Here is a 26,677-nt window from a genome sequence, read left to right on the forward strand (position 1 = left end):
GAAATTGTCACGGGTGCTAAAACTATGGACCATTCATTTTCTTCCCAAAAGCAATCATCCCTAAAATCAACTTTGAATATTAAATACCTTTCATCTCTCACTGTAATTCAGTTGATAACTCTGCCACCCTTGATTTTCCTAAGTGCTTCTTTAATCCATTTCTAGCTCTACAAATAGCAACAACTTGTGGTTAAAAGTTATGCCAGATTAGAACAAATAAAATTACACTTTTTAAACTTATGTCACTCAAGTTTCAAAGCAAGCTCTATTCACACTTTGGATTAGTTCATTCAGTTCAGGCAGTTCAGTTCAGTCACTCAGTTGTGTCTGACCCTTTGTGACCCCATGAACCGCAGCACACCAGGCCTCCCTGTCCATCACTAACTCCCAGAGTCCACCCAAACCCATGTCCATCAAGTAGGTGATGCCATCCAACCATCTCATCCTCTGTTGTCCCCTTCTCCTCCTGCCTTCAATCTTTCCCAACATCAGGGTCTTTTCAAATGAGTCAGCTCTTTGCATCAGATGGCCAAAGTACTGGAGTTTCAGTTTCAACATCAGTCCTTCCAATGAACACCCAGGAGTGATCTTCTTTAGGATGGATTGGGTGGATCTCCTTGTAGTCCAAGGGACTCTCAAGAGTCTTCTCCAACATCACAGTTCAAAAGCATCAATTCTTCGGCACTTAGCTGTCTTTATAGTCCAACTCTCACATCCATACGTAACCACTGGAAAAACCATAGCCTTGACTAGATGAACCTTTGTTGACAAAGTAATGTCTCTACTTTTGAATATGCTATCTAGGTTGGTCATAACTTTCCTTCCAAGGAGCTAACATCTTTTAATTTCATGGCTGCAATCACCATCTGCAGTGATTTTGGAGCCCAAAAAAATAAAGTCAGCCACTGTTTCCACTGTTTCCCCATCTATTTCCCATGAAGTGATGGGACCAGATGCCATAATCTTAGTTTTCTGAATGTTGAGCTTTAAGCCAACTTCTTCACTCTCCTCTTTCACTTTCATCAACAGGCTCTTTAGTTCTTCTTCACTTTCTGCCATAAGGGTGGTGTCATCTGCATATCTGAGATTATTGATATTTCTCCCAGCAATCTTGATTCCAACTTGTGCTTCATAAGGTTGCCATAAAAACATAACAAAAAGTGGGTGGTTTAAACAACAGATTCATGGTCTCACAGTTTTGGAAGCTGGAAGTCTGAAGTCAAGGTGTCAGCAGGTTGGTTCCGTAAGGCCTGTGAGGGAAGGATCTGTCTCAAGCCTCTCTCCCTGGCTTGTTAATGGTTATCTTTTCTCTATCTCTTCCCATGGCCTTCTCCATGTCTGTGTGTCTATCTCCAAATTTTTATAATGTCTCCCTTTTTATAATGCTACCACTCGTACTGGATTAAGGGCTATCCTAATGACTTCATATTAACACATTACCTCTCGAAAGACACTTCTTCAAATAAGATCACACTGAGGTACTGGGATTCAGGACATCAGCATTTGGATTTGGTAGGGTGCACACAACTCAACATATGACACTATTATAAAACTTTATGTAGAAAATTCTTTACATAAAAAATATGCATGCATGCTAAGTCACCTCAGTCATGTCTGACTCTTTACAACCCTACAGACTGTAGCCCACCAGGCTCCTCTGTCCCTGAGATTCTCCAGGCAAGAATACTGGAATGGGTTGCCATGCCCTCCTCCAGGGAATCTTCTCAACCCAGGGACTGATGCGAGAAATACATCATCTGAGCAAAGAAACAACATTGGAACACATCTCTGTGAGTACAACCTACCTGGGTAAGATGAAAGCACTGGATCTGTGTGTGCAAGCCCAGCAACCAAACACAGATTCACTCAAGTTTGTAGTGGAGGTTAAAAAAAAACTGTACCAATTGAGAACTTTTTTGCTCTAGTGACAAGTGACATAAAACCCAGCCTAAATGTGGCTTAAACAAAAAGGACACATATTGGTTCCTGTAACTAAGAAGTCTAGGGACAGGACTGGTTTGGAATATGTCTGGATTCAAAGCTCAGGCAATGTCATCAGGATGAAATTTTCCTACATTACTCAGCTCTGCCTTTATCTTGTCGGCTTCATCCTTTCAGATTTAAGTCCTGCAAGAAGAAATTTTCCACAATCATCTGCAAAATTCTTCTCGTATCTTACTGTCTCAGACTGGGTCATGTGCTCATGCTAAGCACTGTGGCCTGGGAAAGGCAAAACTCCGAGTTAAGTCTGAACTTGCAAACCACACACCTAGAATGGAGTAAGTTCTAAGTGGATAAACTCAAAATGGGGCAAACGTTGATCCCTAAATGAACATCAAAATATGTTACTAGAGGTGGGGTAGTTGGATAGGAGATGCCAAAAATCAACAAATATTCAGTACAGAGGCCCAACTGACAAACCCAGAAGTCAGTGGGGCAACATGGAAATAGTATTTCCTTACCTATTCAAGATCTCCCTTGGGTCAACAAATGAGTTTTAAGGACCCATCTCAGAGTTCTCATTAGTGCCTAGAGTATCTGTGAAACAAATATCAGCTAAACCTCTGATTTTGTGTGCAAAAACCTACGTCAACCAAACTTTTGCAAAAGATATAAAATCACTGAAAACAATGGCTTTGATTTCTTGAGTATAAATAACCAGTGTGACTTAGGAATGCAGAGGACTATAGACAAAAGCCAAAAGAGAATAAGCTTAAGTAAAACTAAGAAAGACCTTTTTTTTTCAATTGGCCTTTTTTTCCCCCTTTTTGTCTCTAGTAGAGTCTCCAACCACTGAAGAGAAATCAATATTTTATCCTCTAATAGACTAAGAAAAAGGAAACTTTGAAAATTTTTATTTAAAGGCTGGAGTCACTTTATCTTCTCAGTTCATTAAGACGGTGTCACAGATTCATGGAATGATATTTCTGGGTCCACACTCTCTCAAGCCAATTAAATGAGCATGACAAATTATTGTTGTAGATCTTTCATTTCAACTCGTTAACTCATTGTTCATATATGTATTGAATCATATTTAAGACTGAGGATCTACAACATAATCAAGAGAATATGTGTGTAAAGTAGCTTGTTGGTTAGAGATGAACAGCTTTTTTTCTAGCAGATTTTGTGACATCGTTCCTTATTTTTATATAAGTTTCCACTTGAAGATCAAACAAATAGATCCTTTAGATTGTCACCACCTTTGGGTTTCTCTATGTTGCTTTTTTTTTTTTTGGCCTGGATATGGAAGCAAGCTGTCTTAGAAACATGACCAACTTTATAATTTTTAAGCAAGAAGTTTGGTCTGCACTACAGATGAATATATATCATTGAAAGTTATCTATTTTTGTCTTCTCTCTTTTCTGCACTGAGGAAGGGTTTCCCCTTGCACACCTCTCTCCTTTCCCTTCCTCTTTTTATCCATCAAAAAAGTGTCCAAAAACAAGAGAAAGGATTAGACCCAGCAAAAGCATACTTTATATCCTACTTAATATGAAATGAGTTCCAATTACCAAGTTCCCCACAATGCACACCAAAGGACCAGCTGAAAATGGTTAGGAAATGTCAGCAATTTTAAATGTGTTACTAATTATTTCTGTACCTCATCAACAACTCAGCACTTTTATTCTTGGTAACCATGACTCACCCTCTTCATCCATTCATCATTTCAGTTAGCTTTTTCTATTATGGCTATTTTCATGAGAAAAGTGACCCCAAAGAGGTGTTGGTCCTGGATGTTAATCAGAGACACACCTTCCACCCACTTCTCTCTATCACCATACCCTGCAAGTTCTCACTCTGATCTTTGAGTTCAGTGAGAGGATTGGAGTGTGAGAACAGTTTGCTGAAAATCTAAGTCTGACTCTGAGAAGGCTCTTTAATGGTGTGTCTCTTAAGAACTGTATTTTGAGTACTCTACTTTAAAATCTTTTCAACACTACACAAACGTGAGAAATAGATGTGTATTACCTATCATCTTTTAGCCATGAGGTCAGGGATTCCCATTGTATTCCTAAAACCCAAACCTGAAATTGCTTAGACTAAAGGCTGCATTCGTAAGTACCTGTTCAATAAACAAATAAATAAAAGAATGGATGTTGCCAGGCATAATAATCAAATATAATAAGGAAATACTTTACTATCTATAATCTTGAATCCCCTAATCCCCTCTAGACTGGATGAAATATGTTACTGGAAGACCATCAATCAATTGAGCACTTTGATGAATGTCTACACATGAGTTTGAGAGTATAAGCCAGAAGACCTGCAATGATCTGGATGGAGGTGGCAGTAAAGAGTGAGAGAGGAGACCCTGGATGGCAGCAGAGCTCTGAAGGACTTGGGGGAGCAAGGTTCACTACTATGAAGCTTTACAATGGTTTGTGCTAGAATATGTCATGGACTAAGTCCCTCTTTTGCCTTCTACAAGATATTCAGTGAATTTTACATTTTTCACTACTGTGAGGATGATCTTTGGGGAACTTGAGAAGTCTGCAGCTTTCTTGCCTTACTAGACTCCCCCCTGAGTGAAGATAGCTGACAAGAAAACAGGATAAGGAAAGTATAAATCTTTAGGTGAAAAATTTTCAGAAATAGTAAAAAAAAAAAAAAAAAAAAACCCTGATGACTACATAAGTCATCCATGCTGGGGGCACAATTCAACTCTAGAACAGATCAGATGGTTCAGGGAAACCAAGCTGCCATCCAGGTTGAATACTGTCCCCTCAGAGTGGAAGGACGGAAGCCTCAGAGAAGTACAACTAGATGCTCTTTGAATATACTCTCCACTGTGCCATTTGCAGTTCCCCACCAACTATCACCTGATTACTATCAAACAGCTTGGACTATGCCACCTTTTTTATGACTAAGCTCCTAAAAAATTATCAGTATTTGTGATTAATACTGTCAGTTCAGTTCAGTTCAGTTCAGTTGCTCAGTCATGTCCGACTCTTTGCAGCCCTATGGACTGCAGCACACCAGGCTTCCCTGTCCGTCACCAACTCCCAGAGCTTACTCAAACTCATGCCCATCAAATCGATGATGCCATCCAACCATCTCTTCCTCTGTCATCCCTGTCTCCTGCCTTCAATCTTTCTTAGCATCAGGGTTTTTTCCAATGAGTCAGTTCTTTGCATCAGGTGGCCAAAATATTGACGTTTCAGCTTCAACATTAGTCCTTCCAGGGAACATTCAGGATTAATTTCCTTTAAGATGGACTGGTTGGATTTCCTTGAAGTCCAAGGGACCCTCAAGAGTCTTCTCCAACACCACAGTTCAAAAGCATTAATTCTTCGACACTCAGCTTTCTTTATAGTCCAACTCTCACATCCATACATGACTACTGGAAAAACCATAGCCTTGACTAGATGGACCTTTGTTGACAAAGTAATGTCTCTGCTTTTTAATATGCTGTCTAGGTTGGTCATGGGAGAAGGAAATGGCAACCCATTCCAGTACTCTTGCTTGGAAAATCCCATGGACAGAGGAGCCTGGAAGGCTGCAGTTCATGGGGTCGCTAGGAGTCGGACACGACTGAGTGACTTCACTTTGACTTTTCACTTTCATGCATTGGAGAAGGAAATGGCAAGCCACTCCAGTGTTCTTGCCTGGAGAATCCCAGGGACGGGGAGCCTGGTGGGCTGCCGTCTCTGGGGTCGCACAGAGTCGGACACGACTGAAGTGACGTAGCAGCAGGTTGGTCATAACTTTTCTTTCAAGGAATAAGTGTCTTTTAATTTCATGGCTGCAGTCACCATCTGCAGTGATTATTATAGTACCTAACATTTATTAAGGTCCTGCAATGCATTAGTTATGGTGTTAAGACTTAACAAGTGTTATCTCATTTATGGGTATTTATCTATAATATCCCTCATGATGTAGGAAATATTATGCCTGGAACAGTGTAATTGACATATAAATACTCTTTCAGTGGGTGAATTCATATTAATAGCCAATTACTAGCTAGCTCTTCAACCCTTAATATATGCCAGACAGTGTTCTAAGCTCTTTCTATAAACTAACTCAGTGAATCCTTAATACAATCCCATGGGGTAGATAATGATCTTATTCCTATCTTTATAGCTCAGAGAAGTTAAAAGTTTGCCTATAGCCCTATAGTCTGGCTCCAAATTCCACACTCAACCACACAGTCCTCTGAATGAATCAGCTAAGGAAAATCTGGAGAAGTTAAAAAACTTGCTCAAGTTCATCTGTCCAGTGAGAACAGACATAGGACTCATACTCAGGCCTGGCTGTCCTCAAAATCTACACTCTTAGGGGCTACACACAAAAGAGACCAAAGTAATTAACTCATAACTAATGGGGTTCACAAAGATTCCAAATCTTCTTCAAGTCCCTCAGAAATCTTGGAGCATCTGGGTAAAACTTGGTAGCCTAGAAGAGATGCCAAGATGAGATATAATTTGATATGTGGTTTAAAGGATTTTTTTTTTTTTTCTGTTGTTAAAAACACTGTAAGGTAGGACATTATAAAAAACAGGAAGCTCAATCAGGTTTCTGTAGTATTAACCCAATCAAGGGATGATACTCTCTTGCATCAGGATATTAGCTATAGTAGTGATGAAAAGAAAGTAGATTTTGGATGTATTTTAGAAGCATAGCCAACATAATTTAATGAAGTGTTAGATGTGGAATATGAGAGTTAGAGAAGAGTTAAAAATTGCACCAAGATTGGGGCCTGAGCAACTGATAAATGGAGTTGTCATCAATGGAGGCAACTTTGTTTTATTGTTTATTTGACAGTACTGGGCTTCCCTGGTAGCTCAGCTGGTAAAGAATCCACCTGCGATGCAGGAGACCCTCGTTTGACTCTTGGGTCAGGAAGATCCCTTGGAGAAAGGATAGGCTGCCCACTCCAGTATTCTTGGGCTTCCCTGGTGGCTCAGATGGTAAAGAATCCACCTGAAATGCAAGAGACCTGGGTTTGATCTCTGGGCTGGGAAGATCCCCTGGAGAAGGGTATGGCAACCCACTCCAGTATTCTTGCCTGGAGAATCCCATGGATAGAGGAGCCTGGCAGGCTATAGTTCACGGGGTTACAAAGAGTCAGACACGACTGAGCGGCTAAACATGGCACAGCATACATGAGGGGTTTCAGAATATTTTGAACACACTGATTTTGAAATATCTGTTAGATATCTAAAGTGGAAATGCTGGGTAGCCAGTTGAAGAGAGACCAAGTTGAAGATATAATATGAGGGTCATTAACATACAGCTGGTATTTGGAAGTCTTAAAATATTTTATCAAGGGAGTGACTGTAAAGATTCATTTTGATATTTGGCAAAACTAATACAATTATGTAAAGTTTAAAAATAAAATAAAATTTAAAAAAAAAAAGAGAGAGAGAGAGAAGAGAACTAAGGATGGAGTTCTAGGGTACTCTCCAAATCTAAATTGTAAGAAAGAAGAGAAGGAGTCACTGAAGAAGATAGAGAAGGAGGGAGAAGCAAAGCAGAGGGGAAACTAGGAGAATGTGAAATCCTGGAAGCCAAAGGCCGATATATATTAAAGAGACAGGAATATCCAACATATAAATATTACTAATAGGTCAAGGAAGATGAAGACTGATAACAGACTTTTTCATTTAGCAAACTGAAGGTCATTGCTTACCTTGGTGGAGTGGCATGGAAGACTAGTTAATTAAAGTGGGTTAAGAGGGACATCGCTGGCATCCAGTGGTTAGGACTTTGCCTTCTAATGCAGGGGCTGTGAGTTGATCCCTGGTCAGGGAGTTAAGATCCCACATGACTTGGGACCAAAAAAAAAAACAGAAAAAATATTGTAACAAATTCAATAAAGACTTTTAAAAATAGTCCACATAAAAAAATCTTTAAAAAAATAAGTAAAGTCAGCAAAGAGAGAATGAGAGAAATGGAATTGAAGACAAGGAGTATACACAACTCCCTCAATGAGCTTTTTTGCAAAGGGGGTGAAAAAAACATGGTAAATAGGAGGGGAACTGGATCAATAAAAGTTTGTTGTTGTTGTTTTAGATGGGAGAAATAACAGTATGTTTGTATGATGAAGGGAATAATGCAGTGGCATGCATATTTGACGCTGAAAGCAGCAGAGAGGAGACATTGCTGGAGCACTGAGTAAGTGAGATGGGATAGCACCTCCCGCACATGTGGAGGGATGGGCTTTCAACAAGGGCACGGATATTTCATTCAGGTGGAAAGGCAATATATGGGAATATAATGCTGATGAGCAGACATGATGTTGAAGATCTCTGGAAATTCTCTTCTGATTGTTCTAAATGTCTCATTAAAAAAAGAAGGTCATCTGCTAGGATTGAACATTGGGGAAGAAGTGTTAGAATTTTGAAAAGAAAGGTGTGAAACAGTCACTTAGGCATGTGGGTGAACAGACCACCTCAGAAAGCATGTTTGTTTAGTAACATTAAATATAAAGTGATACCATTCAATATGGTTGTGTGTCTTATGTTTTGCAACAGCCATGTTCAGTGAAACAAGTACAAGTGGAGAGAAGCAGAAACTTGGATTTAACTACAGTTTCATCAAGCCAGCTACCATGAAGCCCAAGAAGGGCAAAATTGTCAAGGAGATATACAAGTGAGTCATATCAATTGCCTGTGGAATTCAAGTGATTAAAGAGGAGAATGGTGATATCGTGGGAATGAAGGACATTGAAATGTTGCTAGGATCAATGGATTGGAGGTCATGGCAGGAGAGAAAAATTGTACATTTTGATCTGAAAATTCCTTAAAACTTGCCAACTTGTTTATGCTTTAAGAATTTCTTTAAAATTTATCCAGCATTTTTTTAGTTGAGCAATTGCTTCAAGTGATCTTAGCCAATCTACTACCAGAAATAGAACCCTCCCTTAACTTTTAAACTGTTTTTGTTTTTTTAATTTCCTTGCTACAAACATCCATCCAAACACAATAGTCTACTGACTTTGCTCTGCCATTCCTTTCCCTTGCCACCATCCAATTCAGGTATTTCAGCAGTTCATATTTAGATTATTGCCACACCCTGCTAACTAGTGCCTTTCTGAATCCATTTTATAGCTATTAGAACAAGGGTTTTTTCTCTCAAATATTATTTTGCTTATTGCTTTGCAGATAGATAACTGAACAATGAACAGTTAAATTCTTCGCTATCTTTAGTTTTTAGTATGGTACATAATCATTTTTAAATATGATAGAGTCCCCCATCCCCATAGGCATTCTGATGTCTTTCAATAGTTTGCATTATATTTTTTCTTGCAAAAATGTGCATTGCTTGGTATTTTCTTTTACTAAAATTGAAAAGTAAAGCTATGTGCTAAGAATGAAGGAAATCAATTTATAATTGGTGCTATGGGAAGAGAACAAATTTTAAATTACAACTCTAAGGACAAAATCCAGGTGAGCTGAAACAAGACCAGTTGAAATAGGAGAACATAACATTGTGATCCCAGGACCTCTTTCAAATCATCTGGGGTGCTTCTTAAATGTGTTTCCTGCACAGGCCCTGTTGGAAACCAAGTAAATCAGAGTCCCTGGTGGTGTGCCAAGGAGCTATATTTTTATCAATTTACTCAGGAAATTCCTATGCACTCCAGAAGTCAAGAAGCACTGATACAATTGGGTTGATCTCTACTGTGTTTTGAGCTTCTCTGTCAAGGTTCAGCAGTAAATTCCATAATTTTAAATCATTCATAAAGAATTTATATTTGATACTTTAAATTGAATCTTTTAAATTATACTTTCCCTTCTCATTCCATTACTTTTTTCCCAAGAATATATCTGTTATTTGTTTTCTTTAAATTGTTGCAAGTTAGAAAGAATAAGAAGCTAATTTTTTATCAGTGGCTGTAAATGGTTTTATATTTGCAAAGTACATTTTTCTTTCCAACAGGAAAAAATACCAGTTTTTGAAGGAGTAAAATGTGTATTCATGAACAAATACTGACAGACACTAACAAATAGTGTGTTTTTTAAGTGTTCGCCTCATTTATAGTTTTCAAGTTCTCATTCTTTCTACATCTACATGTAACATCTACCTTCAAGTGAAGTCTAGGAAATGGAAGTTTATTAAATTGGGGCTGTACTGAAAAGCAACTGACAGTTGGAAGTTAAGTAGGTGCAGGAAATATCAAGAAAGAAAAGGTTGACAAGAAGTTCCTAAATAAAATCCTTGAATTTCACAGACAGTTTCACATGCCAAACAAAATAGATAATATAGTAAAGATCTGTGGGGAATATTCTCTTAGAAAACTATTGCTTCTAATGATTAATATCCACCTTTTCTTAATATAAATTTGTTACAAAAAAGGTAAAAAATCTGATACATTGTCGTGCTTAGTCCCTCGGTTGTGTCCAACTCTTTGCCACCCTGTGGACAGCCCACCAGGCTCCTCTGTTCATGGGATTTTCCAGGCAAGAATACTGGAGCAGGTTGCCATTTCCTCCTCCAGGGGATCTTCCTGACCCAGAAATTGAACCCACACCTCTTGGTCTCCTGCATTGGCAGGAGGATTCTTTACCACTGAGCCACCTGGGAAATCCAATCTGATATATAGGTATATATCAAATATAAATATACAGATATATTCTTAGGAAACGAGTTTCAAAACTTTTATAAGTCTGTTCATGTTGAGAGAGAGGGAAATTTAAAAGGCTGATAAAATTATTAAATAAAATTTATAGAAAACACGGGTTCATTAAACTGTTCACCAAAATATCTTCTTTTCTTATTGTTGCACTATAAACTTTAACTCAATAATAAATAATAATTTCTCTGGAATGTTCTATATATTCAAAATTTATCATCACCATCCAATCTAGAATTCTTAAAAAATAACACCCACTAAAAGAAATGTTCTCTAATATTTGCCATTAGAACATACTGCAAAAAAGTATTTCTACAGAGCAGAATAATAGAGAAAACCATATTCTAATATTTTAATTTAAAGCTACATCATTCATTGTGAATAACTAGCATGAGTACATTTACATATTGCTTAATTTGTCAAGGAATACGTTTTAAATGATAGATTTTTGTTTAATATCCTAAAGGTATACTGGACTCTGGTCTCCCTAGACACAGTTTATGTTGGGGTTTTTTTTAACTACTTATAGCTAATACAAAGCTCAGAAACTTAAGCATCCAAAATAAAAATTTTAATCCTAAAGTTTCTCAGGAGATAGACCACAGCCACAAAGAATTTTCCTCTCAAGCTGACTCACTGTAGATCATCACTTCATAAATAAAAGAAAACGATATAGCAGACTTAATCATTTCTATGTATTCATTTCAGTAAAATGAGTGATTATTTCTCATTCAGTGAGTCTCCCTCTCAATTCATTTGATGGACACAAACAGTAGAGACCATGAGTTATAAAATTAACAATAACAGTTTATACTTTATGATCTTTGCTGTATGTCAGGCATTGTCCTAATTAATCCTCTGTTTTGTACGCATCAGCAGGATTGATTGTATTGCTGCCCCAGTGGGATCATTCCTCTCACCGTTCAGACCCTACAATCACTTCTCAACTCACTCAGCCTAACAGCCAACGTCCTCACTCTGGCCAGCAAGTCCCTACACAATCTGTACACATTCTCCTTTGCTGCCCTTCCTAATTCTCTCAGGGCACAATGGCCTCCCCATCATTCTTCCAACAAGCCAGTCACAACCTGCCTGAGGGTCTCTTCAATTGCTGTCCCCTTCGCCTAGAAACACTCATACCCAGATATCGGCATGGTCATCCTCCCACTTCCTTCAGATCTTTATTCCTAAACCACCTTCTCAGGAACATCTTCCCTGTCTGCCTTGTCTAAATTTGCATAATTCCCCCCAACACTTCCAACCCCTTGCCAGCTTCATGTTTCCCTAGAATTTTTTGCTAGCATACTTTATATTTTTTCTTATTTATTTTCTATCTCCCCACTAGAATATAAGTTCCGTGAGGGGAGAGATTTTGTATGTTTTGTTCACTGCCATGGTCCCAGTGCCTAGAAAAGTATCTGGAATATAGCAGGTGCTCAAAAAATGTTCATTGAATTAATGAAAGGAGATATTAAGCTTTTTCACTTATTTCTGAAGCAAATAGAGGACAATGGGCTTGTGTAATCATGGAGAAATTTAAGGAATGGAAGCATTAAACGTTAACAATAACATAAACTCAACAGAAGTCTCCTGCTTAAGCTGTAGGTGATGGTGGTGGTTTAGTCGCTAAGTCATGTCCAAATTTCAAGCCCACAGACTGGAGCCTGCCAGCCTCCTCTGTCCATCGGATTTCCCAGGCAGGAATACTGGAGTGGGTTGCCATTTCCTTCTCCAGCTGAAGCTATCAATCCTTACCAAAGCAAGAGCTAAAGGGAAACATAGTCTTTTTTCTGCCCCTCAGTTCCTAACCCACTTTACGTACTTAATAAATATTAGTTGTATGCTCTTTGGCCCAATCTTCTAAAGCTTATAGCTTTGTGACAGAGTTCCATTTCAATTCTTTATGAACCTGTAACACGTCAGCATCCAATCACTCTCAAAACTTGATTTGTATTCTCTGGTTTGACCAAATCTAGTCTGGAATATTTCTTGACATTAAAAAAATACAAAATTGGAAGGCACAAGAACTGTGATTGTGAGCATAAATCCGCACAGCCTCACTTTTACGGCATCTACATCATGGAAGTGGCCCAGAATCACAGCTCTCTGTAAGAAGCTGATGAATGTAGAATGCAGGCCGTGGCAACTCGCCTTCCATGAGGGCTGGAGGGAGTGCTTCTCGGGTCTCTAGTTCACTCCCAGTCCCGCCTGCCCCTACTTTGTTCTGCCACGTCTTCCTGTGTGCCCGAGCTGGCTCCACTCACCTTCAGGGCCACCTGTTGAGGCTCAGCTGTGTTCTGCGGCTAGTGATCGCCACAACAGGAGAATTCCAGTCACTAGCCTGCCAATGGTGATGGAAAGTTTGGGGCTATCAAGGAGTAGACTCTTAATAAACACACATTAAATACTCTTTATAGAGTGTCCAGGCTGGTGTGCTGCCAGTGTTCTCGCTGTGCTCACTGAGCATGGTGGAAAGTTCATGGGCCTTGGGATTCGACAGACATGGGTTCAAATTCCAACTCTGACTTCTTTAAAAATAGTTTATAATAACTAAGAACTCACTATATACTAGGCATTAAACTAAGCACTTTTATATATATATATATACATATATGTGTATATATATATATATACATATATATATATATAAATCCTTTGATACTGACATTATTATTCCCATTTTTATAGATGAGGGAACTGAGGCTTACTGATGTGCCCCAAGTCACACAGCCAATAAACCGCAAATCATGGACTTGATCTCTAATTTTTCAAATCCATACTCTCAACCATTGTTTCACACTATGTGGGTTTGAGAAAGGAAACTAATTTTATCAGCTCTTGAGAATTTAAAGGAAAAGATAAGGAATAACCAAGAAGGTAATGACTGCTCATTAAATGTGAAAAGTCTGTCTTTTAAATGTGATATTTGAAGAATTATGGTTAATCATCCTACGTGTTAATGGATTGCTTTACATATTTAAGGAAGAATGACTACTTTTAGAGATATATACAAAAGGATATACAGATGGAATGACAGTATGTCTGAATTTACTTCAAAATAATCCAATGGGGTAGATGAAACGAGATTGTCATGATAATTACTGAAGTTGTGATGAGTACACTGTGGATTATAGTACCATTTGTTCTTCTTTTTCTATATTTGGAGATAATAAGTGTTTTTTAACATGCTCTTTAAAATAACATGAAAAGAAATACATGTGTGTACATCTGTGCGCATATTCACATTAAGAAATAAACTTGTTTTTCGAGACTGAGCCTCCATATATGGGAAATAAGCTATTTTGTTTCTTATGACTGAAACTGATCTTTAGATATACAGTCTCTTAAATAAAAAGTTGTTCCAATGCAAAACTATTTTTCTGTAGCCATATTTAAAAATTAAAAATGCTGTATCATTAGTTATGGAGAAATTGCCCTAAAACCAACAACTGTCTCCTCTGGAGTGCATCCCTGTATTTAAACGGTGATTAAATGAAGAAAGTAAGTGTTTTATGCTTCACACACAAAGCATTAAGATCTGAACAAAATTCAAGGAGCAGAAAGTTCAAGTTTTCTGGTCAGTAACTTATTTTAAAGGCTAAAATACTGGGGATTTTCCCCCCCACAAAAAAAAAAATTGAGGGTACTGAATTGGAAAAATATCAAGAAAGTATGAGTAATACAAATAAAAGATTAAATTTCATTCATGTACTTTTTATTTTTTCACAAAAACCTAAAAGCACATGATATGGGTTTTGTATTGTTAAATTTTTCATCCCAAGAATTAAGTAATATTAAACACTTAAAATTTGCAAGAATGCTCACTTGATGGATTCACTAGGGATGTGACCTGTCTTCAATTTTAGTATGAAAATGCAGGTAGCAATTTGGAGATGGACGATAAATATTTTAAGAAAAAAGATTGTAAGGCTATATTTGGTGGATGTGAGGTAGAAATTTAAGATGTCAGTCCACCATTATCTGTTAGGAAAATATTTACTGGTCTTTGTTATATTTACCCAGCAAGAAAGACGCTGGCAGTGATCAAGTTTTCGGTATTTTAAATTGTTCACTTGTTCAAAAACCAGTTTGTTGTTTTACTATAAATAGCTCATTCCTGTTTATGACAATCATGACAAAAAAAAGGAGAAAATTGAGTTGCACTCAAGCAAATATTCAAAAATCTTTTGAGTACGTGACCATAGAGTCAGAATCTAAACTTTATGCATAAAGGCAAGAATGACAGCTCCCCGTCTGCTCCTTTCAATGTTTTTGGTGAGTCACAGAGAGCACAATTTTCATTTTCCTCAGCCTGCGTTTTTTAAAGGAGATGACACACATTGGTAAAAAGAAATTTAGATCTCAGAAAATACTTCATTGTGAATTTTCAAATTAAAAGTAACATGTAAGGGGGAAAATGTACAGTCTTGAATAGCTACATATCACTTATTCTTATCACAATACCACCCACCAAATCAGAAAAAGAAAACTAAAACTGTAGTTCCCCAGAAAGTGTGCCAAACTTACGCATAGAAGTTCCAGTTTCGATCCCAGTTTTGTCTCCTACGTTTGTAAGTCCACTAACTACTTGGTTTCCTCATCGACAAAGTGATGATAATGAGACTTGAGTTGAGAAAGTTAAGCTTAAATCAAACAAACAGTTAAAGATCTAACCAAAGCAAAAGCATATCTATAATTATTCTTCATTTGTGTGTACATATACATATAAATACATAAAATAAAAACACATTAATGTATAAACTAAAGACATGCATGTTTTATTTAGGGCATAGCATGTTGCATTTAGCAATAGGATCATGTGCTATTTCTAACGGGAGCAGAGAGGAAGCACTCTGTGGGAAAAGACAATCTTTCAGAGGACTTTTAATACATGAATTAAAGGTTACTTCATTAGTTCAGGCAAAATTTGTTTAATATTTGTACCACTTAGTCCTGCCAATTTGCCTCTTGCATTTCTACCAAATCATACTTTGATTTTCACTTGGGGATGTTCATGCATTGATCATCTTTTCTTTGCTCAGTAACTCAAACAGCAGTCAAATCATCATGCTTTGAGAGTTATATAAAGTCATTCTTTAAAAATGACATTCAAAGAAAAAGCTTATTCTCTAACACTGTTTTTTATTTTAGTAAGAATTTTCTTCAAGCCAAAATGAAAGTCTGTATTTTCTTCCCTATCAATTCTTTTCCTGTTGTAATTTAGTCTCAGAAAAAAAAAAAATTGACATTAGAAAGGAAAAAGAAACAGAGAAAGAAGGAAAAAGAAACAGAGAAAGTTGGAAAAAAACAATTACAGCGTAAGATAGAAACATAAAAAAAATTTAAATAACTTAGAAATGGGATGAGTATAAGCAAAAATACATGATTTTAACGTGACTAATCTTTATTATTAAACAAAATCTTGTATTAAATTAGAACTTGAAAACTTTGTCAGTTTGATTAGTATAATGCAAAAGTCTAATAAAAGCAAAATATCAATATTTTGCACAAAAGTTCCTATAAATAAGAAGTTTGGAGCTTAAACTAGTTAGTATTCTAATGACCTTTTATTTTTTAATTCTGTAATATATCTAGTATTTCACTAGGTTATTATTTCTTAAAGTGCAATTTCATAACCATAGGCATGAATTTGCACATATGCTTGAAATGTGCTATGACATGTTTCCACAATGTGTTTAAATGACTTTTCTGTCTGCCTGTTAAGATGACAGAATAAGACAATGAATCTTGATAGTCTGATAAAAATGGAAGAATAATGTATTACTGACATCTTCATCCAATATACCCCTCCCACCCAGAAAAAGATGCTTTCAGAAATGCGTTTGGCAAACTTGATATTGTTCTTGTAGATCACGATGCTTCAGGAGCATGACTTCTCTGAGGAAACACTAGATCTTGTAACAGAAATATCTTTAAATCTTTTAGATAGCTAGTCCACAGGGAAAGGTTTAAGAAAGGATCAAAGCTTGTCCTTTCAGCTTGAATTATTCCATTACAGCTGAATGTGACATAATTACAAAAGATGTTGGATGTGGAATCTCATCAGGATTATCTGACACTCATCTTTGTTGAGAAAGTCTCCCCAGCTGTTGCTCTGATCGCTCAAATGTGACAGGAGTACAGAGTACAAAAGTACTTGTAAGTGACCACTGCTTGGGGTGAGCTTAGCTTCCTTAGGCCATTTTGTGACTTTCCACAAATATCAATAGTATGGAAAAACAGAAAGCATTGTTCCAAATATAGTTCCATTTTCATCTTTTAAAAAGCAGCTTATAAAACATAAAAAAGCAGCAGCAACAGCAGCAGTAGCGGCAAGGGGCTTATCTTTGGGCACAATTTTGTTCGAAGAAGCCAAACTCATTTAGCTAAAAACATTTCAATCAGAAATGATCATTTTGCACTTCTATGCAAATCTGCTTGTGTTCTTATTTGTTTATATGATCTCATCTTATTTAGCACTCCCCTATCTTGATAGTCTGATAATGACTTAGCTGGTGGAAATTCTTGTTATTGGGGATGACTCAGAAAGAGTGTTTATGACCCTGAAAATGAAGTAAGCTGAATAAATATTTAATTTCCTCCTATGTTTAACAAGCTCTGGCCATTGGTAAATCACCCTTAAAATTTTAAAAGGTGTGTTTTGGGACCTCATTTGCCAAAGTTTCTTTTTTAAATATCATTACTGGAGTTCAATTGTACAATGTAACATCAAATATAAAATGTTGAATAATTACTCATTCCAAAGGATTTGAGAGAAGCAAAAAAAAAAAATACTTTTCTTTCCTTCCTTGTCGTGGATTACATTTTCTTCATACATTATTAATGAAGTTAAACTACTAGTAACATGCCAAATGTGCTGCATAGGAGATTTGTGCCTAATCCAGCACAAAACAGGCCCAGTCACATAATGAGAGAAAAAAGAACAAATGTCAACAGTTTCACACTGGGACTAGATTAAGCAGACCGTACTTACTGATTTCTTACACAGGGATTATCTCACTTCTAGTCCTATGAGAAGGAAGGCCACACTTCTCTTATATTAACACAGAATTGCACCTGAGGAAGAAAAAAAAAAAAATGGAGAGAAGGTGCTTCATTTCCACTCCCACTCAGTCCCGTGGCCATGGAACCTTGATTTATTAAATATCACATACTTAAGCCATTGTTTGGATAATGGGCTACATAAAAATGTCTAACCATGATATACAAGTATTAATACTTTAGAGATCAAATATAATATTGCTTCTCATTGAACTCTGATTAGATCGGTCTTAAAATAACTGGTGTTTATTGTTTACCCTTCTACTTGCTAGGTTCAAAAAGCTCCATGGCTTAGATCATGGCTGGATTCCTTACAGGCAATATTAATGTTGAAAGAGTTTAAGGATTTTTTTTCCCCCTTTAATCTCTGGAGGCTAAGGCTTGCAGCCCTTACGTAAGCAAGCCCCATTGACTTCAGTGAGAGTTTAGCAGTTGCATAAATATCACAGGACCTGGCTCCCAGTCTTCATTATTGGTATTGCTCAAAGGGTACATGTTCACTGAAAGTGTAGTTTTCAGACTTCTGATTATCTATGTAGACAGATTATATCTACTATTCATGTCAAGAGTATGCACTATTAAATTAGGCTATGTAAAAAATTAAATTTATTCATTATTTATGCTTCAAAATACAGACTTTACTGTGTCCACAAAAAAAACTATGATTGTCATTGAATCCAAAGATTGACCCTTTGATTCAGTGACCACAAAGCTTCTAACATTGCTTTACTAAATCATTTCCCAAATGTAGCTTTTTAAAAAACTTAATCCTTATAAAATGCTTCAAGAAACTGTATCTTAAGAGAAATTTTATCTTAAGATGTACTCCCATTTGGTTCATTAACAATTTGTTAACTTACTTTGGCTCTTATTCCAACTACTTAGCATAGTGGCTCAGAAACCAATAATTCATTTAATGGGTGAAAAAATCACTTAGGAAATTTTTTTTTCAATGGCACCAAACAATTGTTCATCATTGTGTTTGTATGCAATTCTGAAATAACTGTTTGGAAAATTTCGGCAATTAAAAACGAAAGAATAAGTGAAAGAAACTTGACAAATAGAAAAAAGAATGGATAAGGCCATATTGGCTTGACTTATCAAAATAGTAGATACAATCCACTATCATACTCTAACTGTAAACACCCAGAAAAAAGAATAGTCTTTTAACCTTTAAGGAAATCTCAAAGAGAAATATTTTTCCAAATTAACAAATTCCTCAAAATTCTTTTCTCCATAAATTCTGATTTAAAAATTTTCACTAATATGAATCTTCTCTGGTAGTTCAGAACTCTATGACTCTGAATGGGTATTTCAAAAGAAAAAGTTGCACAAATATTGCTAAAATAATTGATCTCTGGTAAACCTTGAATTCTACATTATATAGGGTAGATGTAGACACAGGCATATGTATTCAGAATCATACCTCCATAAAATAAGAAAAATTTAAAGCATGGTCATAGCTTATTTAAATCTAACAACACAGTCACGTGGATAACATTTATTCTACCAATGAGGATCTACATGACTTTCTGTATTACGCAGCAAGTAGAAAAACAGAGCACTTAAATCCAAGTCTTCTGACTACAAATCGAATACTTTTTCCCTTCACATTAAAGCAAACATTCTGTTAAAGTCACTATATGTTACCTTTTATGTGAAAAAATTTCCAAACTCTGGAAAGAACTTTGAAACACATTTGCATCCTCTTTGACTAATAATTGTTTTAGTGTTTCCAAAAGCATACTATGAAGATCACTGTTGGTACTTGAGATGACTTTAGACAGTATCCAGTCAACATTTTCATTTTAATAGTTTAATATTTATTTTTCAAGGCAACCTCTATTTATGAGGTTATATTTTCATTTTTAGCTTAGTTGTACTTAGAAGAGTCCATTTCAAGATGTTTATTTAAAAAGTGATGCTCTTTAAAAATATTATCATAATAAGTGGCACGAGACTATGGAAAAATATGAAGACAAAATGGGAATGACTGAGATTTGGAAAATGCTGATTTGTAGATTCTTCCCTGGGAGAATACAAAGAACAAAGTACACTTGCCAACTTCAGAGATGTGTTGTCTTATGATAACTTTAAGAAATATCTAGAACCAACAACTTAAGCTTCCATTTTAGGTATTTGGAAGTATCCTCTCTACTAGAATAATCTTTTCCAAAAAGTAGAAGCAGATACATTCCAAACACATTCTAAGATCAGCATTACCCTAATACCAAAACCAGAGAAAGACATTACAAGAAAGGAAAACTATAGACCAATATTTCTCATAAGCATAAATGCAAAAATTCTCAACAAGATATTATCAAATTGAATTCAGTAAAGACAGCTTTACATACCTTCATCTGGTTAATACAGGCATGAATACATACAACTAACACAACAGAGGAGCTTTAACAACTCCAATACAACATGTAGAGAGACAGAGGAAATGTCTTCTGGCTGGAGGATGGGAAAACATGCTTGGAAGGTAGCATTTATGAAGAATGGGTCAGGAATTTGAAGATCAGTACGGGAGAGGGATGTCAGACAGAAGGAATCTTGTGGATAAATTTCTGGACATTAGGTTGGAACCGAGTACGGAAACACAGGAAGGGGAGCTTGTAATGGAAGCTAACACTGGAAAGATAAGTTGTGGCTGGATTGTAGAAGGCCAAAAATGCAAGCCCAATACTTGGACTTGATTCTGATGTCAATATCTCCACTGTGCCTGAAATCTTTTCAGCTAGAAAAAGTCACAATCAGAGCTGAACTCTAGACAGGTCAGGCTCACAGAAGTACACTGAAGACAAAGGAAGTGGGTGGAAGGTTTGCAATTTTCTGGTTGAGAAGAAATAAGGAGTGACATAAAGGCAGTGTTAGAGATGATGGAAATGAATTGATGAGCACGAGAAACATTTCTGTGGTTCAGTTGACAAAACCTAGTCATTAATTAGATGTGGGAGAAAGGAGAGAGGCAGAATTTCGAACCAGAGGGGTTTTGTGGAATGAGATGAGTTGGAGATGAAGGCCTTGAATTTGAATATGGCAAAGGATTACTATTAAGCTTTACTATGATTATAATATCAGTGTGAATGGATTCAGAGTACTTGCTCCTTAGATTAGAGGAAGTAACCATTTTAATTAGTAGGACACAGTATAAATTGTGTTAAGCTCCAAAATCATATAATAAGATAATATATCATTAAGGTTATATAATCTTAATCAAAAGAATATATAATGTCAAGCAACTGTGCTTTTATAAAAGTGAGCAAACAACTTGTTGTCCTCATATGAAAATATTTGGATGAACATACAGAACATATGGTTCTCTATCTTCTGCTTTATTTAGATATTGGCATAAAAAGAAGTAAATATTTGAGGTAAGCATACAACATCTCTTGGGATCAAGAAAGATGAGTAAACTGATAGCTTTTCAAACTCTAATTCAAATCCTTTTATTGTGAAAGTATGTTAGTTGCTCAGTCATGTCCGACTCTTTGAGACCCCATGGACTGTAGCCCACCAGGAGCCTCTGTCCATGGGACTTTCCAGGCAAGAATATTGGCGTAGGTAACCCTTCCCTTCTCCAGGGGATAACTAAAGTACAGTCTTTGTTCAAATTTCACAAAATTGTATGCTAGTGTCCATTATTTGCTTTCATACTTTATTAAAGACTCCACATTGTATTTAATTGCATTGAGCAGCCTCTGCTGCTGCTGCTGCAGCTGCTGTCACTTCAGTCGTGTCCGACTCTGTGTGACCCCATAGACGGCAGCCCACCAGGCTCCCCCGTCCCTGGGATTCTCCAGGCAAGAACACTGGAGTGGGTTGCCATTTCCTTCTCCAACGCGTGAAGGTGAAAAGTGAAAGTGAAGTCGCTCAGTCGTATCCGACCCTCAGTGACCCCATGGACTGCAGCCTTCCAGGCTCCTCCGTCCATGGGATTTTCCAGGCAAGAGTACTAGAGCAGGGTGCCATTACCTTCTCCGTGAGCACCCTCAGCTGCATGCAACAAACTCTGGTAAATTCTCTTTTCGTTTTTATTCTATTACAAATATATTCTAATTTTCTTTGTTATGGCTTCTTAGATACACCCATTATTTAAAAGTGGACATTTAACTTCCAAATATATAGGATTTTGTTTGAAGTATCTTAAACAACATTGGGGCTTCCCTGGTGGCTTAGCAGTAAAGAATCTGCCTGCAATGCAGGAGACACGGGTTCAGGCCCTGGGTTAGGAAGATCGCCTGCAAGAGGGCACCTCAACCCACTCCAGTATTCTTGCCTGGAGAATCCCAAGGACAGAGAAGCCTGGCTGGCTCCAATCCACAGGGTCCAAAGAGTCAGACACGACTGAAGCAACTGGGAATGCACACACTGGCCATTTTTAATATTAATTTCTCATTGGATACTAATTTCTCATATAAATGTTTTCTTCTCTGCAATCACTCTGTTTTTTTCAGTCTAATTTTACTGAGGCTTTTGGTGGCTAAGTCGAAGTTCTCTCTTGGTAAATGTCACATTGAGCTTGAAAATAGGCAAGTTATTTTCAAATATATTTTTATTTTGATTTCTAACATAATTTCACAGTGATAAGAAAACAGACTCTGTATGATTTCAATACGTTTAGACCATGAAATGTTTGTACCTTGCTTTATGTCCCTGGGTATATTCCAGTGTCTCCTAGTTTACAGTCTATGGGAGCTTGACTGTATCCTTCAAGGATACAATCAAGGATACAGACTATACCAAGAATTTGTACCCAGCACTGTGTGAAAATTGCATAAATCTTAATTATGTTGAATTGGTTCACAAAGCTTTTCAGGTCTCCTATATCCTTCTACTTCTCTGTATATTCATTCTATTATTGTTTGAGAGTTTGATATTGAAACCCAGTTAAAAATCTTAATTTATCTACTTAAAAAAATTGTAATATATAGTAGGACTATATGTAACCTAGTTCTGTATTTTCAGAGTCTCTTGTAAATGTGTGATCATACTTTCATAACTTTAAAAAAATAAAAATTTAATTCAAATCCTTTTAGTATAATGATTTTATACCCTTTGGAAGGTAACATCATATAGTTTTCTAATGTATTCATTCAGTTTCAGTTCAGTTGCTTAGTCATGTCTGACTCTTTGCAACCCCATGGACTGCAGGACACCAGGCTTCTCTGTCCATTACCAACTCCCAGAGCCTACTTAAACTCATGTCCATCAAGTTGGTGATGCCACCCAACCATCTCATCTTCTGTCGTCCCCTTCTTCTCCCCACTTCAATCTTTCCCAGCATCAGGGTCTTTTCCAAAGAGTCAGCTCTTCCTATCAGGTGGCCAAAGTATTGGAGTTTCAGCTTCAGCATCAGTCCTTCCAGTGAATATTCAGGACTGATTTCCTTTAGGATGGACTGGTTGGACCTCCTTGCAGTCCAAGGGACTCTCAAGAGTCTTCTCCAACACCACAGTTCAAAAGCACCAATTCTTCGGCGCTCAGCTTTCTTTATAGTCCAACTCTCACATCCATACATGATTACTGGATTCATTAATAACATGTAAACAGTCATACTGTCAATTTTGAGAAATACACATAAAAACATGAAAAGCCATAGCAGATTAACTGCAACACAGATACAAGGTTAATGACTAAACCAGAGCAACTGAGATGAATTTTTAGAAACCCGGACATCTAATTCCTATGCATTCCAGAATAATAATGAGCAAAGAAAGGCAAATGAATGAAGACTCTAGCTTTCTCTTATCTCTCAAAATGTGAACTTGGTTCCCAGAACACCCTCACCAGCTTTGCACCTCCTCACATCAGTGCTGTAAGCAAAATGGCATTTCCTCTTATCCTGTGTCCTGCGTCTCAAGTGACTAAGTCTAAAGCTGTTTCTACAGTCTTCCTCTAAGCTAGAAGTCAAATCCCCTCTAAACCACTAACAGCTAAAGTCTTGGTATTTAGTCCAGAAGATATTTACTTTAAAATCCTCATTCTAAGTTCAGAAGTGCAAAATTCAAAAGATAATTGTTATAACTACTATTGCATTATTGCAAGGGCTATGAAATACATTTTGTCTGTTTTTTCACACCATTTAATTTTAAGTACCTATCACAGTACTTAACATGTGTTAGTTGCTCAATTAATAATAACCGAATAGATAAGTTAATTAGTCTCTAACAATTTAATTTTAAGGACACAATATTTGGAGGGCTGTAGGAGCTGCCCTTCAAATCATACCTTATTCAAAAGTTCAGTCTAGACTAGGAACAGGAATGTCTGGTACCAGCTGAGTATCATTAATACAAACTCACAGCTACCAAACAAGAAACTCAAGGTCAAGACAAAATAAAGAGTTCAGCAATAAAATCATTTGTGGAAAACAAGTGTGAAGAAAATGTCGTTAATGAGAACAATAGGAGAAACAGAGAGAAAGGGGGAAGGAAAAATTTTAAGCTCCTTGTCTTTAGTTTAAAGAGAAAAATGGTTTTCAGATGTGATCAGAAATATATAGGGGGTGTGGAAGGGACAAATTAGGAGTTTGGGATTAAATATACATATACTACTTTATATAAAATAAATAACCAACAAAGACCTACTGTATAGCCCAAGGAACTATACCCAATACCTTATAATAATATATAATGGAAAACAATCTAAAAAGAATATATATATAGATAGATACATATCTATATAATTATAATTATGCATATAATATAGTTATACCTATACTATACATTCTGCTATATACCTGAGTGTATAATATATGTATAACTATATTATATGTGTAATTATAACTATATAGATATGTATATAGAGTACATCATGAGAAACGCTGGGCTGGAAGAAGCACAAGCTGGAATCGAGATTGCTGGGAGAAATATCAATAACCTCAGATATGCAGATGACACCATCCTTATGGCAGAAAGTGAAGAGGAACTAAAAAGCCTCTTGATGAAAGTGAAAGTGGAGAGTGAAAAAGTTGGCTTAAAGCTCAACACTCAGAAAAAGAAGATCATGGCATCTGGTCCCATCACTTCATGGGAAATAGATGGGGAAACAGCGTCAGACTTTATTTTGGGGGGCTCCACAATCACTGCAGATGGTGACTGCAGCCATGAAGTTAAAAGACGCTTACTCCCTGGAAGGAAAGTTATGACCAACCTAGATAGCATATTCAAAAGCAGAGACATTACTTTGCCAACAAAGGTCCATCTAGTCAAGGCTATGGTTTTTTCAGTGGTCATGTATGGATGTGAGAGTTGGACTGTGAAGAAAGCTGAGCGCCGAAGAATTGATGCTTTTGAACTGTGGTGTTGGAGAAGACTCTTGAGAGTCCCTTGGACTGCAAGGAGATCCAACCAGTCCATTCTGAAGGAGATCGGCCCTTTGGAGGGTGTTCTTTGGAGGGAATGATGCTGAAGCTGAAACTCCAGTACTTTGGCCACCTCATGCGAAGAGTTGACCTATTGGAAAAGACTCTGATGCTGGGAGGGATTGGGGGCAGGAGGAGAAGGGGACGACAGAGGATGAGATGGCTGGATGGCATCACTGACTCGATGGATGTGAGTCTGAGTGAACTCCGGGAGTTGGTGATGGACAGGGAGGCCTGGCGTGCTGCGATTCATGGGGTCGCAAAGGGTCGGACACGACTGAGCGACTGAACTGAACTGATATACCTGAAACTAACACAATATTGTAAATCAACAATATATTTCAATAAAAAATTTTAAAGAACTACATAGAGAGTTGTCCTTTGATTGTTTTGCACTAATGCTATTTCTTGCATCTACAAAAGTGGCCAGAGAGATAATATCCCACAGGCGATCATATATGTGTGCCCTGTTCCTGAATAAAAATTGCCTTCACTGCCTCTCTAGTCTATTGCTTTGGAAATCCTAGCCCTAACCTTCTCATTGAACATGGTCTTTTTGCTTAAGTGGCAAGCAATAGTAGCTATAGTATCCAGTCACTGCACCCAAGAAAGATTAGCTTATTACATGTCTCCAACAGTTGCACTGGACCCCTGAATGTTCACTTTGGAAGAAGCTGAAGTTGAAGCTGAAGTTGTATGAAGACCTACAAGACCTTCTAGAACTAACATCCAAAAAGGATGTCCTCTTCATTACAGGGGACTGGAATGCAAAAGTAGGAAGTCAAGAGCTATCTGGAGTAACAGGCCAATTTGGCCTTGGAGTACAAAACAAAGCAGGCACAGATTAACAGAGTTTTCCCAAGAGAATGCACTGGTTATAGTGAATAACCTCTTCCAACAACACAAGAGAAGACTCTACACATGTACATAACCAGATGGTCAATATGAAAATCAGATTGATGATGCTCTTTGCAGCCAAAGATGGAGAAGCTCCATACAGTCAGCAAAAACAAGACCGGGAGCTGACTGTAGCTCAGATCATGAACTCCTTATTGCCAAATTCAGACTTAAATTGAAGAAAGTGGAGAAAACCACTAGACCATTCAGGCATGACCTAAATCAAATTCCTTATGATTATACAGTAGAAGTGACAAGCAGATTCAAGGGATTAGATCTGATAGACAAAGTGCCTGAAGAACTATGGACAGAGGTTCATGACGTTGTACAGGAGGCAGTGATCAAGACCATCCCTAAGAAAGAGAAATACAAAAAGACAAAATGGTTGTCCGAGGAGGCCTTACAAATAGCTATGAAAAAAGAGAAGCTAAAGACAATGGAGAAAGGGAAGATATACCCATTTGAATGCAGAGTTCCAAAGAATAGCAAAGAGAGATAAGAAAGCCTTCCTCAGCAATCAATGTAAAGAAATAGAAGAAAACAATAGAATGGGAAAGACTAAAGATCGCTTCAAGAAAATTAGAGATACCACAGGAATATTTCATACAAAGATGGACACAATAAAGGACAGAAATGGTATGGACCTAAGAGAAGAAGAAAACATTAAGGAGAGGTGGCAAGAATACACAGAAGAATTATACAAAAAAGATCTTCATGACCCAGATAATCATGATGGTGTTATCACTCACGTAGAGCCAGACATCCTGGACTGA

The sequence above is a fragment of the Bos indicus x Bos taurus genome, chromosome 6 (genome assembly GCF_003369695.1).
Source record: "Bos indicus x Bos taurus breed Angus x Brahman F1 hybrid chromosome 6, Bos_hybrid_MaternalHap_v2.0, whole genome shotgun sequence".
In the NCBI taxonomy this organism is placed as follows: domain Eukaryota; kingdom Metazoa; phylum Chordata; class Mammalia; order Artiodactyla; family Bovidae; genus Bos; species Bos indicus x Bos taurus.